Source organism: Rhinatrema bivittatum, chromosome 4, assembly GCF_901001135.1.
Source record: "Rhinatrema bivittatum chromosome 4, aRhiBiv1.1, whole genome shotgun sequence".
NCBI classification, from domain to species: domain Eukaryota; kingdom Metazoa; phylum Chordata; class Amphibia; order Gymnophiona; family Rhinatrematidae; genus Rhinatrema; species Rhinatrema bivittatum.
In genome coordinates this window covers 484,968,644-484,985,759 of record NC_042618.1, presented here as the reverse complement: position 1 = coordinate 484,985,759, position 17,116 = coordinate 484,968,644, and the positions used below count along the sequence as shown (strand labels likewise).

At 43.6% G+C, this 17,116-nt stretch overlaps 1 protein-coding gene across 1 annotated transcript in view; it reads left to right on the top strand.

Annotated features, from left to right (window-relative positions):
- UHRF1BP1L (UHRF1 binding protein 1 like) overlaps window positions 1–17,116 on the top strand; it is a 373,911-nt gene that overhangs the window by 17,196 nt on the left and 339,599 nt on the right. The gene's annotated exons all lie outside the window — the stretch shown is intronic.

The window sequence follows — 17,116 nt, the reverse complement described above, 5'->3', positions numbered from 1 at the left end:
AGCTCCTCCCTTATCTACTTGCTTTACAATTGTGGAACTGTTAGTTCTGAATGTGCCCAAAATTCACATGGATTCCACCTGGCAACATCAATCCATATATTAAATCTTTCATTGATTTAATATTACATGATTTGAAGTTTTTAGAAACATCTTATGATGTTCCATTTTCAACCGTATCAAATCTGAATATTCAGCTTTGGACACACTCACAACTAACAGTTCCATAATTGCAAGGATCGGTGCTGGGACCGGTTCTGTTCAATATCTTTGTGAGCGACATTGCGGAAGGGATAGAAGGTAAAGTTTGTCTTTTTGCAGATGATACTAAGATCTGCAACAGAGTGGACACGCCGGAAGGAATGGAGAGAATGAGGTGTAATTTATGGAAGCTTGAACAGTGGCTGAAGATATGGCAGCTGGGATTCACTGCCAAGAAGTGCAGAATCATGCATCTGGGGTGTGGTAACCCCAAAAGAGCTGTATGTCTTGGGGGGGGTGAAAGGCTGTTTTGCACAGAGCAAGAGAGGGCCCTTGGGGTGATAGTGTCTAGCGATCTGAAAATGGCAAAGCAATGTGACAAGGAGATAGCAAAAGCCAGAATGCTGGGCTGCATAGAGAGAGGAATATCCAGTATGAAAAAAAGGAAGTGATAGTCCCCTTGTATAGATCCTTGGAGAGGCCTCAGCTGGAGTATTGTGTTCAGTTCTGGAGACCGTATCTCAAAAGGGACAAGAGACAGGATGGAGGCAGTCCAGAGAAGAGTGACAAAAATGGTGGAGGGTCTCCATCAAATGACTTATGAGGAGAGATTGAAGGGCCTAAATATGTATACCCTGGAGGAGAGGAGGTGCAGGGGAAAATATGATACACCTTCAAATACCTGAAAGATTTGAATGATACACATTTGACAAATCTTTTTCATTGGGAAAAAAATCAGTAGAACTAGGGGGTCACGTAATGAAACTCAAGGGAGGATGACTCAGAACCAATGTCAGGAAATATTTCTTCATGGAGAGGGTGGTGGATGTCTGGAATACTCTTCTGAAGGAGGTGGTGAAAACAAAAAATGGTGAAGGATTTCAAGGAGGCAAGGGATAAACACTGTGGATTCCTAAATGCTAGAGAATGGAAATGAGGAAAAAAGCGCATGGGGGTAACATCGCCGATCACGAGGCACCACTCTCTCTCCCTTCTCCGGAGACAGACGCCACCTTCCCGGCCCTCTTCTGGGCCAACAGCCAATCCGCAGAGCCCGCGGGGCAGCCAAACGGGGGACAGCCCCAGAGACCTTAAAATCCCGTGCAGCAGCAGGACTCTGCCTCTTCGACTTCTTCTCCAGCCGGGATTGGAAGGGAAGCGTGCTAGGCCTGCGCAGCCGGCGCCGAGACCTGCTGGGGTAAGGCCTTATTTTCCTCTTACCCCAAGCTGATCAAATCGCCGACCGCAAGGCACCACTCTCCCTTCTCCAGAGACAGACGCCACCTTCCCGGCCCTCTTCCGGGCCGACAGCCAATCCGCAGAGCCCGCGGGGCAGCCAATCGGGGGACAGCCCCGGAGACCTTTAAATCCCACGCGGCAGCTAGGCGAGGCGCAACAAAGGAGCAGGCCCCTTTGTGCGTCCCTTCGTGCAGCACCGAAGTGATTTCTTAACTCTCACATGCCCGCACTTAAAATCTCCCTCTTAAACTTTCGTTCCGGAAGTCCTTCATCTACCAGCCTCTTCCCCCGTGTTCTCTCCAGCTTTCTTCCGAATCACTCAGCCAGTCCACTTCGTTCAGGCCCAACAAGCCAGCAGGTTCCCAGCTTCCACGATCCCTATTCCCCAAAGCTACCCATCCTCTACAGGAAATTCCAACAGGCAAGCCCGACAGCGCTCACTAATAACCCTTACCCCAATCATGATCGCTCCAATCACCCAACTTCTAGGCTTTACTCTATTCTCCTTATCTCTTGTTAATGCGCAATCCCTTACCAAGAAATCTCTGATCCTCAATGATTACCTTCTAGATGCCAAGCCAGACATATGTGCTAATAACTGAAACATGGCTAAAACCCACAGATTCAGCAATAATAAATCAACTTCCAACACTGACCTACGACATCTTCTCTCTCCCTAGACAGAAAAAAAGAGGTGGGGGCATCTTATTAGCAACAAAAAAAGGCCTCAGATTCACTCAACGATCTGCCATATCTGATCCTAAACTAGAAATCGGCCTTTTCACTTCAGACCATCTTCAAATACTACTAGTCTACGCCCCCCGGGCCTCCTGGAAACAGACGCTTCTCCTATTATCGAAATAATCACAACCCTTATTAATTTGGACGCCCCAGCAATAATCCTGGGAGATTTCAACCTGCACGTAGACGACTCCACACCCTCATCTAGTTGCAAAGTCTTCCTCACTGCCCTCTCAGCCTTGGGTTTCCACCAGATAGTCAACAAACCCACCCACAAAGCAGGTCATACATTGGATCTAATATTCGTCAACTCCGGCATCAAGCAGTCATCTCACCTTAATTGCAAGAAGGTCCCCTGGTCAGATCATTCACTAATCTCAACCAGGCTCACGATGAATGAAACCTTCACTGACCGCGCACCCCAACCATCCTTCCAATATAGAAGATCCTGCACCTCCAAAGACCTCATCAATCAACTTACCTCACAACTTTATCGCATAGATCTCACCAACCCTAACACAGCTCTCCGCTCCTGGAACAATGTCACAGAATCCATAGCTAACAAACTATGCCCCCTTATAACAAAAAAAATCCAACACCAATGCAACTAAAAGACAACCGTGGTTCACCAACGAACTCAGAAAACTGAAACAAAGCTTAAGACAGAAAGAGAGCAAATGGCGTAAAGCCCCTTGTACAAGTTCACTCTCCGCCTATAAACTGGCACTACTCCATTACAAGACCGCCACCTCTAGATCTAAAAGGGACTTCTACCCGCATAAGATCCACGACCTCGTATGTGACGCCAAAGCGCTGTTTGCCTTTGTTTCCAATCTAACCCAAATCAACGCACCGGGCATCCCCAACAATCAAGCACAATCAAAGGCCGATGAACTGGCCCTGTTCTTCCAAAACAAAATCGACAATCTTCTAACACAGCTGCCCACCTCCACCACCACCCCCCCCTCCATCATGAGCCTACACCAATTATCCAACAACAAATCCATTCAACTACATTCATTCGAACCCATCACCGCCACAGAGATTCAGTCAATCTTAAAGAAAATGAAACCTTCCTCTCACCCTTCAGACCATATCCCCACCAAACTTCTCATGGCAATCCCTGACTCTATGTCACAAACGCTGGCGGACATCATTAGCTGCTCTCTCTCCCAAGGAATCTACCCGGACGAACTCAGACTGGCATCCCTCAAACCACTGTTAAAGAAGCCAAATCTGGATCCTACAGACCCAAACAACTTCCGACCGATCGCCAACTTACCTTTCATAGCTAAGATCATGGAAAAACTAGTTAACATTCAAATCTCAGACTACATAGAAGATAACAAAATACTACTCCCTTCCCAATATGGGTTTCGCAAAGCTTCCAGTACAGAATCTCTCCTTATATCGCTGACAGACTACCTCATTTTGGGTCTCGACAAAGGTCAATCATTCCTCCTGATACTTTTAGACCTCTCGGCAGCCTTCGACACCGTTAACCACTCCATCCTCATAAATCAACTCTCGACTATTGGTATAACAAGTACGGCTCTTGCCTGGTTCAAAACTTTCCTCAACAACAGAGGCTACAAAGTGAAAATTCACAACAAAGAATCTCCCCGCCATAACTCGCCTGTAGGAGTTCCACAGGGATCCACCTTATCACCCACCCTCTTCAACATATACCTCCTTCCGCCGTGCCAGCTTCTAACCAAGCTAAAACTCAAACACTTTCTCTACGCAGATGATGTCCAGATAGTGATCCCGCTCAAAGAATCCTTCTCCAAAACCCTTGAACATTGGGAATCCTGCCTCCAAAAAATCAATGACCTTCTTGCCAGCCTAAACCTCGTATTAAATGCTGCCAAAACTGAACTACTACTTATCTCCCCAGAAAACAGCAACACTATCAATACTCTTCCAGCCTACCCACTCTCCACCCAAGTGAGAGACTTAGGAGTTATAATAGTTAACAGGATCAATTTGAAAGCATTTGTCAACCGTACAACCAAGGACTGTTTCTACAAACTCCAAGTGCTGAAAAGGATAAAACCACTCTTCCACTTTTATGATTTCAGAACGATACTACAAGCAATAATCTTCTCTAAGTTAGATTATTGCAAAGCTATCCTACTAGGTCTCCCATCCTCGTACACCAAACCTCTACAGATGGTCCAAAATGCGGCAGCAAGAATTCTCACCAATACCAGGAGAAGAGACCACATATCCCCCATCCTAAAAAACCTACATTGGCTCCCTATTCACTTCAGAATTATCTTCAAGTCCATCACCATTATATATAAAACCATCCACCACCTTACCACACTCGACCTACTATTCCCGCTCAGCCAACATATCACCCCTAGACAGACCAGAGCAGCATACAGAGGATCCCTCCAGGTACCTCACACCAAATTCACTCGGCATATAACTTTTAGAGAAAGGTCCTTCTCAACAGCAGGACCTTCACTCTGGAACTCCATCCCAGCGAATCTCCGCAGGAGCCTTGCCTCCCAACATTCCGAAAAAGACTTAAGAAGTGGCTGTTCAAACAAGCTTTTCCGGACCTATCCTAATTGCCTCCTCTCCACTTCAAGAATGCAGCCACTCCAGTTATCTGTAAATAACTCTACATGATGTTAAATCTTTTCTGTATCTACTCTGTATTTCGCTTCTCTCCCAGTTCGATCCTCCTTGTTTTTGTAGCTGCAATTTCTTCTGCACAAGTTCCAGTTTTTTGCTTTCTGCACCCCCTGTTCAACTGTAAACCGGCATGATGTGATTGCATCATGAATGCCGGTATATAAAAACCTTAAATAAATAAATAAATAAATAAACAAACTTGCTGGTGTGGCGGTTACTGCCCTTAACTATCAAGCCTTCATACTGTTGATACAACTCATTATTACTCTCTGCTTTAACGGCAGGGGAAAAGAGGAAAAGAAGAATTAATTTCACACAACAACCAACAAGGACATGAATTTTACAGTCTGGGAAAACAAGCATTGGGGTAACTTGCTGATGTGGCTGTTACAACCCTTAGCCAATAAGCCTTATACTTGTGTTGTAACTCCAACATTGCTCTCTGTTTCAACAGCAAGAGATAAAGGGGAATTGGACTGAGACAGAAACCAGCAAGGATCATGACTTAATGGTTTGGGAAAATATGTATGGGGGTAACTTGCAAGGCAGATGCCACTCCCTGATGATACCTTTATGGGGGAGACCTGTATGGCACAGCATGTACCACCATAAGCTTGCTAGGCAGACTAGGTGGACCATTTGATCCTTTTCTGCTGTTATTTCTATGTTTCTATCCTCTGCTGCAGGAGAAGAGGAATGGCCTACTCACAATCTCCTGAGTGGATGGTTGGTCTCAGTATGTATGTACAAGATAAGCATCATGGTAGAAGAGGGGATGAGCATGGAAGGTCAGCATATTGACTGAAATAGCCCCTTTTAGGTGAGAGTTTTGCAAGCCTCATTTTTAGGAGGTAATGGAACCTGAGCCACATAGTATTGGGGGGGGGGGGGGTGCCTTGGGGCCCCAGTTAGCCCAGGTTCTGCCCGGATGGCAATAGAATTAGCATTCCGGGCAAGGGACAGGTACAACCTGGTGAAGATAGTCTCAAGGACTCTGACCTCTGAGGCCCTAAGAAGGGAACAGTCTTCACACCTTGTTAATTCAGGGTATGGTAAAAACAAAAAAGGGGGGATCACCAATTCCCTACATGTGCCCCACTTTTGGATGGAGGCAGTGGTTGGGGATTTTGCCAGGGAAACCAGGAGAGTTCCCGATGTCTGCGAACTTAGCGGAATCTCATGATCATATTCCCATCTAAGTGTATAACCAGAGTCTGGCAAGGCTCTTGCTATGGAGTATTAATGCCCAGTTCCAAGGGAGAGTGTTGACCTAGCAACAGCCATAAAACCTTCACCAAGATTGTGGCACTGATGCCAGCAGCCAAGCATACACAGGGCACTAGGTTGCACTCATAGTTAGGCATCTGGCTTAGGAGCCTAAGGCAGCTCAGGGAGCCATCAGGCCTACAGAATAATACCCCACCTCTGATAGTCGGGGGGGGGGGGGGGGGGCTGGGGCTGGGTATAGTATGCAATAGCATTCGAATTCTAAAGGTCTAGGGCAGGTAGCTCCATCCATGAAGGCCCATTCCAGGAACAGTCTTACTTGAAGGAATTGCTTGGCTAAGACACGTCTCAGCAGCAGGCTTAGTTCTGCAGAGATCCTTATCTAGGAAGGTCTCAAGACCCAGTTCCATCTTTCTACCCAAGCAAGAATCAACTTTCATGAGAAGGAGTGGTTCATCCAGACCGCAGCAATGGTGGCTGACAGGGCTAACTTAAAAATCTGTGATTGTTTAAGATACATTGGATTCTCCTGACATACCTATAAAGGAACAGTTGAACTGTTCTTGATATTCAGTGCCCAAGAAAGGGTAGGCGGCCTCTAAAGTCACCATACCAGATGGATCAAGAAGGCAATACATTGGCCTTCCTGTTATCAGGATAGCAGGTCCTGGTAAGTCTCTGGGCTCACTTTACAAAGATTCAAGTCTCATCCTGGACAGAGGCATCTTAGCCTTGCCAGAACTGAGAAGGCAGCGACATGGTTGTCCTCACACCTTCTTGAACACTATAGTGTTATGATATTGAGGTGTTTGGTGGATTCTCACAGGCAACAGTGATGTTATCTCCTATGGGGAGGAGTCCTGTAGGGAACTGAAGCACCGGGCTAGACTCAGATGCAGAAACACAGAGAATATATCTTTTATTATACAGCTAGTGTGATCCTCCAAAGGTGACAGTAGAGAGTAGATAGATAGCAACAGTCTGTGATCCTTGGCGTAGGAGACCCGTCCCACAATGGTGGTGTAAGGCCCTGATGCAGATGTCCAGTAAGGCACTGTAGGAGAGACAGAGTGGCAGATGTTATAATACACTCCCTGGTAGCTGAGTAGATAGAGTTCCCAGTGAGCAGTAGAGAGAGGATAGATATCAATCAACAGTCCTCGGTCCTCGGCAGAGGAGACCCGTTCCACAATGGTGGTGTAGGGCCCGATGCATATGAACAGCGAGGAGCTGAAGATGGAGAGACTGGAGAAGACTGGAGAAGACTGGAGAAGTAGTACTCACTCTCTGTAGCTGGTAGGAAGAGTTCCAGCAGGTAGAAGAATTGGTAGCAGGCACCAGGAAAGACACACAGGCCCTCGAGGAGCGAGTACCTGTAATTAGGATAGGCACCTGGAAATAAGCAAAGGGCCCCCGAGGAGCGGAGTAGAAGCAGAGTAGAAGCGGCAGAGCAGCTTCAGACGGGAACGAATCCAATCTGTTGCTAATTCGGCGAGAGTCAGCAAATGGGCAACCGTTTGAAGGAGGAAGCAGTGACATCACTCGAGGGGGACGCCCTCGAGGTTCTCACCAACACTGCTACAAGACGAGAGGCGTGTGCGCACACCCTAGGAGGCACCAAAGCCGCTCCGGGGAAGCCGGAGGGTGTGGTAAGGAGACGTTACAGACGCCATTCTCCCGAGGCTGGTGGGGAAGGCTGAAATAGAGGTGAGGCATGTTGGGCGAAGCCATCTGAGACCGATGAACACAACATATAGATTGGTCACACAGTCTGTCAGGCACAACCTTTGGGGCAAGGTTTGGTAAGACAGCCCTGTCTTCTCCCGTCCCACCAAAGGGAAGCTTTGATAACTCCCAGCTGTAATGTCTGGTCTAGCAGGGTGATAAGGAAGGTAAAATTATACTTTTACTTTCCTTGAAAACTGCTAGACCAGTCAGGATCCCACTCAGGAAAACAAGGGCCAGCAGGTCCAGGGGGACTAGGGGCATCATGTGAGGCACACCCTCCTTGTGCCCATATCCTTCCCTTGTCTTACATTTGTGGCTCGCTTAGAACAGGTCCCAGTACCCTGTAATATACTGTATACTTCAAGAACAGGATATAAAGAGGAATTCTAGTGGTCACAGTGCTTTGGCAGTAGGCTACTGATGTTGGCTGGGGCCACACCATCTTTGTAGCCCTGAGTGAGATCATGAAAAAGGTGTGTCTTCTGTCTCCGTCAGTTGTGTGGAGGAGGGAAATCCCAAACGTAATGTCTGGTCTAGCAGTCTTCAAGCAAAGTAAATTATCAGATAAGTATAATTTTACCTCTTCTCACATTCTCTGATCAGTCTTCCTCCCAACTTCAGCTTTGACTTTCCTTTTTCTGGTGAAAATGCTGCTGCCTAGATCTTTATTGGAGCCTGTCAGATATTTGAATGTTTCTTTCATATCTCTCCTTTCCCCTTTTTCCTCTAGAGAGGACATTTTGACTTTCTTAAGCTTAAATGATATTCACAATAACACTTTGTAATCCAAGTCCATATATAGTCCATGGGGGAACAGAGTGTTTACTGTAAAGATCAGTGAGCTGCTGCGGATGTGCAGGAAATGATCTCATTTGCCATAAATTCACTAAAGAAGCAGTTGTCGCAGTATTCCAAATGCATGGACTGTAAGTTGTGTCTCCAGTAATCACATTTGCAGATGACACAAAATTGTTCAAATTTCTTAAACAGCAGTGGATTGTGAGGAACTCCAGAAGGACCTTGTGAGACTAGGAGAATGGGCAATTGAATGGCAGATGAAATTTAATATGGAAACGTGCAAAGTGATGCACATAGGGAAAAATAATCTCAATTACAGGCTGGGTTCTGTATTGGGCATCACTACCCAGGAAAAGAACTTTGTATTCCTTGTGCACAATACATTGAAATCCTTAGCTCAGTGTATGGCGGCAGTGGACAAAAAAGCAAATAGAATGTTAGGAATGATCGGAAAAGGAACGGAGAATATATTGCCTCCATATGAAACCATGGTATACAAAAACAAACATGACGGCATAAAAAAACAGTATAAAATCCACCCTGAAATTCATTGAATCTCTAACAACACAAGGAAAAAGTAAGTCCATTAAATTTAAATATCGACCAACCTATAATTCTGAATTGCTGAAAGACAAGTTAGAAGAACAAAATTAGACTACTCCAACTGCTGCTCCGCAGCCACAACATGGATGCAAACAACCAATAACCTAGCCGATGAGATAAACCCAACAAGATATATCAATGTCAAAGAACCTAAACAAACAAACTCCTGGCACAATGAAAAAATAAAAGAAGTCAAAAGGAACCTAAGAAAGAAAGAAAAAGAATGGAGAAAAAATAAAAACACCGATAACCTAACCAAGTACAGAAAACACCTAGCCTATTACAAACAAATAATTCTCAATGCAAAAATAGACACTAAAATAGACACTATGACACTAAAATAGAGAAATATCCTAACAACCCTAGAACCTTATTTTCCAAGAGTAAGTAAGAGATCTCACTATTGACAAATCCAACTCCCCACAAAACCTACCAGTAAATAAATGCAATGAAATAGCCAACTTTTTCAGTGACAAGATCAAAAACCTAAAAACAAAAATTCCAGATACAACAAAACAGGAAATCAAAATGAAAAAAAAGAGACGTTGAACAATGGAAGACATTTGATATGGTATCTGAAATGGAAATTGAGTCTATGATAAGAAAACTAAACCCCGCCCCTCATGCATATGACACAATACCAACCACTGAAATAAAAAAAGTAGCCAATACAGTATCCCCAACATTAACAAAGATAATGAATCTCTCGTTAGAGGAAGGAATCATGCCAGATAATCTAAAAGGGGCAATTGTTAAACCAATTTTAAAGAAAAAGAACAGCGACCCGCTTAATCTGAGCAATTACAGACCTGTATCAAACCTACCCCTAATTGCCAAATTAATCGAAAAAACTATACAAAAGCAACTAGCGGAGCACTTAGAGAATAATAACATCTTATATCCATCACAACATGGCTTTAGAAAACAGTATAGTACAGAAACACTACTGCTAGCACTAACAGACAACATCATGAGAGGTTTTGACAATGGCAAACACTATATTTTAGTGATGCTGGACCTGTCAGCAACATTTGACACCATAAATCACAACATACTTTTAAATAGACTAGAGGAAATAGGATTGAGTAACACAACTATCAAATGGTTCAGATCATATCTAAGTAACAGATATTTCCAAGTTCAAATCAAAGACGTAATGTCAGAAAAAATACACCTACAAACAGGAGTACCACAGGGGTCAGCTCTATCTGCTACACTCGTTAACATATACCTGTTACCTTTATGCCACCTACTAGCCGGGCTGGGCATAACACACTATATATACGCTGACGATATACAGCTAATACTTCCCATAGATGAAACTATTGAAAAAACATTAAATATCGCTAACATGTACCTTGACATCATAAAACAATTACTAAACCAAATGGAACTAGTAATCAACATAGAGAAAACAGAATTCCTACATCTAGAACGCAAAAAGACAGAGATCATTCAAAACACTATCACACTCAAAAACAACCAAAAGATTGAACTAGCGGAGAAAGTACGGAACCTAGGAGTTATAATTGACACCGAATTAAGCTTAAAACAACATATATCCGTAAAAGTTAGAGAAGGATATGCTAAACTTATGGTACTCAGAAGACTCAAACCACTTCTAACGTCAAAGAACTTTCATTCAGTCCTACGAGCATTGATTTTTGCAAGCAGCGACTACTGTAATGCGCTACTACTAGGCTTACCATACACCTCACTCAGACCACTACAAATTTTACAAAACACTGCTGCAAGAATTTTGACCGGAAAAAGTAAAAGAGACCACATCACCGAAACCCTAGCCGAGTTACACTGGTTACTTGTTGAGCAGAGAATACAATACAAAACACTTTGCATCATACATAAATTAATACATAACGAAAAAGCAGAATGGCTTAACACAGCCCTCCGTGTACTCGACCAAACAGAAACCTAAGATCAGCGAATAAAGCACTCCTTACTATCCCATCAATTAAGACAGCAAGACTAACTCAAGTAAGAGAGAGAGCACTATCCTTGGTAGGACCCACACTGTGGAACACCATGCCACTAGAGTTAAGGTTGCAAAAAGACAACAAAACCTTCAGAAAAGGCTTAAAAACTTGGCTATTCAAGCAAGCCTACCAAACAGAGAAGGGGAAACAGTGAGGCAGGCGAAGTGAGAGGTATGAACAAATAAAGTGTGTAGCTATATTTCTATCTGTTTTTACTCTACCTTCTCGTTCTTCCCCAGAAGAGAAGTTGACACTTATAAAATTAGAATTGTTTTTAAACTGATAATTCCTGGACAGTATTGTATCACAAACCAATTATATCATTTAGAAAACTATGTACCGAATCATTACGGCACCTGTGTAAATTAATATATCTCAGCATCCTTATTTTATGTGCCCTATTGTAAACCGTTGTGACGGATCCTTCTTAACGACGGTATAGAAACGATTTAAATAAATAAATAAATATATAGTCTGCCCTTCTGTCCAATGAATTTAGCATTGTAATTCTCAAGACTTCCTTAGAGATCCCCTGTATTTATCCCATGCTTTCTTGAATTCAGATACTGTTTTTGTTTCCACCATTCCTCTGGGAGGCGTTCCACACATCCACCACTGACTCTAAAGAAATATTTCCTAAGATTACTCCTGAGTCTGCCCCCTTTCAAACTCATCTGATGATCCCTCATTCTACAGCCTCCTTTCCATTGTAAAAGGCTCAGCTCCTGGGCATGGAAACCTTTCAGATATGTGAATGCCTCTATCCTATCTCCCCTCGCTCACCTTTCCTCCAGGGTGTACAGGTTTAGATCTTTAAGTCTCTCCCCATGTGCTTTAGAAGGAAGACCACTGCCCATGTTAGTAGCCCCCTCTGGAGCGACTCCATCCTGTTTATATCCGTATGAAGGTGGGGTCTCCAGAACTGTGCTCAGTTTTCCCAGTGAGGTCTCACCAGGGACCTGTACAGGGGCAGTGTCCCCTCCCTTTCTCTGCTGACCCTTCCTCTCCCTGTGCAGCCAAGCAGCTTTCTGGCTTTTACCACCGCTTTATCCTCCTGTTTGGCCACCTTAAGATCATCAGATACAATCACCCCCTGATCCCGCTCTTCCTTTGTCCTTAGAAGAATTTCACCTCCAATACTTTATCTCTTCCTTGGGTTTTTGCATCCTAAATACATTACTCTGCATTTTTTAGCATTAATTTTAGCTGCCAGATCTTAGACTATTCCTCAAGCTTCACTATATCCTTCCTTGTGTTTTCCACTCCTTCCTCTCTGTCACAGATTTTAGTAGCATCAGAAAAAAGACAAACCTTTCCCGACAACCTGTCAGTTATGTTGCTCATAAAAATGTTTAAAAGAACTTGTCCAAGGACTATTCCCTTTGGCACACTGCTATTAACAACCCCCTCCTCAGAGAAAACTCCACATCTTGAGAATCATGCAGTCCTGGTCGTCCCATCCCAAGAATGATCTAGAAAAGATGCAGAGGAGGGCGACGAAAATGATAGAGGATGGAACATCTCTCCTGTGATGAGAGGTTACACAGGCTAGGGCTCTTCAGCTTGGAAAAGAGATGGCTGAGAGGGGTCATGATGGAAATTTGTAAAATTCTGAGTGGTGGAATGGGTAAATAAAGGATGGCTATTTACCCTTTCAAAAAACACTAAAACAAGGGGACCCTCCGTGAAACTCACAACCAGCAGATTCAAAACAAATAATAGAAAATACTTTGTCATTCAGCACACTACCAGGCAGGGAAATCTGTTGCCAGATTATGTGATCAAGGTGACGAGCATAGCAGAGTTTAAAAGAGGTTTGGACAAGTTTCTGCAGGAAAAGTCCATGACACGTTATTAGCCAGGTAGACTAAAGAAAGCTATTGCTATCCCTAGGAGTGAGTAACAGATCTACTTTATGGGATCTGCCAGGTACTTGTGACCTGGATTGGCTACTGGCAGAGACAGGATCCTGGGCTTGATGGACCTTGGTCTGATCCAGCAGGGCAATTCTTATGTAACTAGCTGGCATATAAAGATCAGGTAATTGATACACATGGGGATGCAGATAGAAAACCCTTCAAGAACTGAGAACTAATTCCTATGTTCTACCCCAAATGGAGTGTTCATCTGACTGAGAATTTAAAATTATATTTACCTCAAGGTAAGAGCATAAGAAATTGCCATGCTGTTTCCAACAGAGGTCAAACCAGGCCACAAGAACCTGGCAATTACCCAAACACTAAGAAGATCCCATGCTACTGATGCAATTAATAGCAGTAGCTATTCCCTAAGTGAACTTGATTAATAGCCGTTAATGGACTTCTCCTCCAAGAACTTATCCAAACCTTTTTTGAACCCAGCTACACTAACTGCACTAACCACATCCTCTGGCAACAAATTCCAGAGCTTTATTGTGCGTTGAGTGAGAAATAATTTTCTCTGATTAATCTTAAATGTGCTACTTGCTAACTTCATGGAGTGCTCCCTAGTCCTTCTATTATCCAAAAGTGTAAATAACTGATTCACATCTACTCATTCAAGACCTCTCATGATCTTAAAGACCTCTATCATATCCCCCCTCAGCCGTCTCTTCTCTAAGCTGAACAGCCCAACCTCTTCAGCCTTTCCTCATAGGGGAGCTGTTCCATCCCCTTTATCATTTTGGTTGCCCTTCTCTGTACCTTCTCCATCGCAACTATATCTTTTTTGAGATGCGGCAACCAGAATTGTACACAGTATTCAAGGTGCAGTCTCACCATGGAGCGATATAGAGGCATTATGACATTTTCCGTTTTATTAATTATTCCCTTCCTAATAATTCCTAACATTCTGTTTGCTTTTTTGACTGCAGCAGCACACTGAACCGACGATTTCAATGTGTTATCCACTATGAGACCTAGATCTTTTTCCTGGGTGGTAGCACCTAATATGGAACCCAACATTGTGTAATTATAGCATGGGTTATTTTTCCCTGTATGCATCACCTTGCACTTATCCACATTAAATTTCATCAGCCATTTGGATGCCCAATTTTCCAGTCTCACAAGGTCTTCCTGCAATTTATCACAATCTGCTTGTGATTTAACTACTCTGAACAATTTTGTATCATCTGCAAATTTGATTATCTCACTCATTGTATTTCTTTCCAGATCATTTATTAATATATTGAAAAGTAACGGTCCCAATACAGATCCCCGAGGCACTCCACTGTTCACTCCCTTCCACTGAGAAAATTGTCCATTTAATCCTACTCTCTGTTTCCTGTCTTTTAACCAGTTTGTAATCCACGAAAGGACATCACCACCTATCCCATGACTTTTTAGTCCATTGCCTGCTATTAAGTTCACTTAGAGAATAGCCACTGCCATTAGTAATGGTTACATGGAATAGACTTAGTTTTTGGGTACTTGCCAGGTTCTTATGGCCTGGATTGGCCACTGTTGGAAACAGGATGCTGGGCTTGATGGACCCTTGGTCTGAACCAGTATGGCATGTTCTTATGCTCTTATGTTCTTAAATAGAGCGTCTTTGGTTGGGATCCGCTGACAGCCACCTCTACCTCTACGACTGAGGGGGGATATGATAGAGGTGTTTAAAATCATGAGAGGTCTAGAACGGGTAGATGTGAATCGGTTATTTACTCTTTCGGATAGTAGAAGGACTAGGGGACACTCCATGAAGTTAGCATGGGGCACATTTAAAACTAATCGGAGAAAGTTCTTTTTTACTCAACGCACAATTAAACTCTGGAATTTGTTGCCAGAGAATGTGGTTCGTGCAGTTAGTATAGCTGTGTTTAAAAAAGGATTGGATAAGTTCTTGGAGGAGAAGTCCATTACCTGCTATTAAGTTCACTTAGAGAATAGCCACTGCCATTAGCAATGGTTACATGGAATAGACTTAGTTTTTGGGTACTTGCCAGGTTCTTATGGCCTGGATTGGCCACTGTTGGAAACAGGATGCTGGGCTTGATGGACCCTTGGTCTGACCCAGTATGGCATTTTCTTATGTTCTTATGTTCTTACCACTAATAAGGAGGCGCCAGGGACGCACTATTGTTCCTAGCACTTCCTTATTAATGCACCACCTCATTTAAATAGAGAATCGCGTGTCCAGGTACGCGTCGGGAGAGTGGGCGCTGAACACGGAGCGCTGGCTGTCCCGCATTTTTTACTGTATCGGCCTGTTGGGGAGGGGGAACCAGAAGTGATTCATACTGTTCCTCCAGGGTTTAAGAAGAAATTAAATCCTGGGCCAACACTGGGAATAGTCAGAGAGCCCAAAGCAGCACAGCTCCAGAACTCTGGTGCCATAGGTGAACCTCACAGCTTTGTACCTCCCTCCCCACCCATAATTTAATATTATAAATGTATAAGGACATTCAGAGTACACTTATGAGATAAAAATATCATTTATGATATATAGATTATATTTACATGCACTGCTATAGTGCAAAACAAAAAATAAATAAAAACTTGCATTAGGCCTATTATAACATGTTCAGGGTGAGCTTTGCTCTCACACACTCCTGGGTAAAATGAGTTACAATTACAATTATTGTAAACTTCCTACTCCAAAAAGGCACTAAATGCCAGAATTCAAACAGGCAACCCTGCAAATATTACCCCAGCCCCTAAAACACCAATACACCTCCTATTTGGAAAAGAGAAAAGCCAGCTATTATAAATCCCTATATAGAAACGCCATGCTAAGCAGAATACCTCACCTTGGGCACACATGCAAAACACAGATAGACCCTCACTAAATAAAGAATGAAGAGACCAGAAAATATAAACAGAAATGTGCAGGCAAAAACTGAACTGAAACCTCAACAAGTTAGACCCTATAAGCAATGCAAAAATGGAAAAACAAAACATCAAACAATGAAATCAAGAAATATACATTATCAGTAATAGTGAAATCATAATAACAAAAGAATAAATATTTGAAAACAGTTGATAAAGACAACATCCAATAATTAAAAGGTAATTTTTTTTTAAATTTCGCCAAACACCAACAAAATATTTTAAAACAGCAGACACATCAAGTAACGCCCAATAATTAAAACCAATAACTCCCCGCTTTATATACTTGGGAATTTTTAATTTCCAGTCATTCTGAGATTGTTGTGGATTAGTGGAGGTAGGAGGGGGGTGCACAAACTTTCTTCTCCCTCACATACAGTCTCTGACATTCGCATGCTTCCTAGAGGTTTCTGATCCACACACGCTCCTTTCCGCATGCTGCCACACATACCCAGCTGAAACACACACACATGCTTACACATGCATGCTTTCATCACACATGCTGATAGCTGAAACACACAAACTTATTGCACATACTGGTGCACACGTACCACACGTGCTCCCTCTCATGCACACATGACACTCGCACATGCACACCCACACACACTCACTCATTCACTGACATACCCTCACTCACTTCCCCCCTTGCTGCCTCTAAATGTATAAAAAAAACATCTTTAGTTACATTGGTGCTCAGGGGGAATCTAGGCAGGGAGACTTGATGGTGGTCCTAGTATGGGAAGAGGTGGAGAGGAATGCCCCGATGGAGGGAGGGAGTTGTGTTTTCCCATGGCCAGCCCGGTCAGTGGCAGAGATCAAGGAAAGGCTTCCTGCAGCTGAGATGTGAAGAGAGACTTGGGAGCGTTTTCTTCCACCACGATGATGAGGGGAGGAGGGATCAGTTGCATAGTACCTCAGTGATGCCACGGGGGGGGGGGGGAAACGGGACAGAGGTGCAGACCCATGGAGCCCCAGCTGCACAAAAACAAAAGTAAAAAACTGAGCGGAGAGGCTAAGGGGAGGCTCCCATTCTACCAAAAGAACTGCTGTGGGGCCTGATATTGATCGTAGCAACTCTGCCATCAACACCAGCCATGTGACTGACCTGACCCGATAGGGCAATCCAGTCCTGGTCAC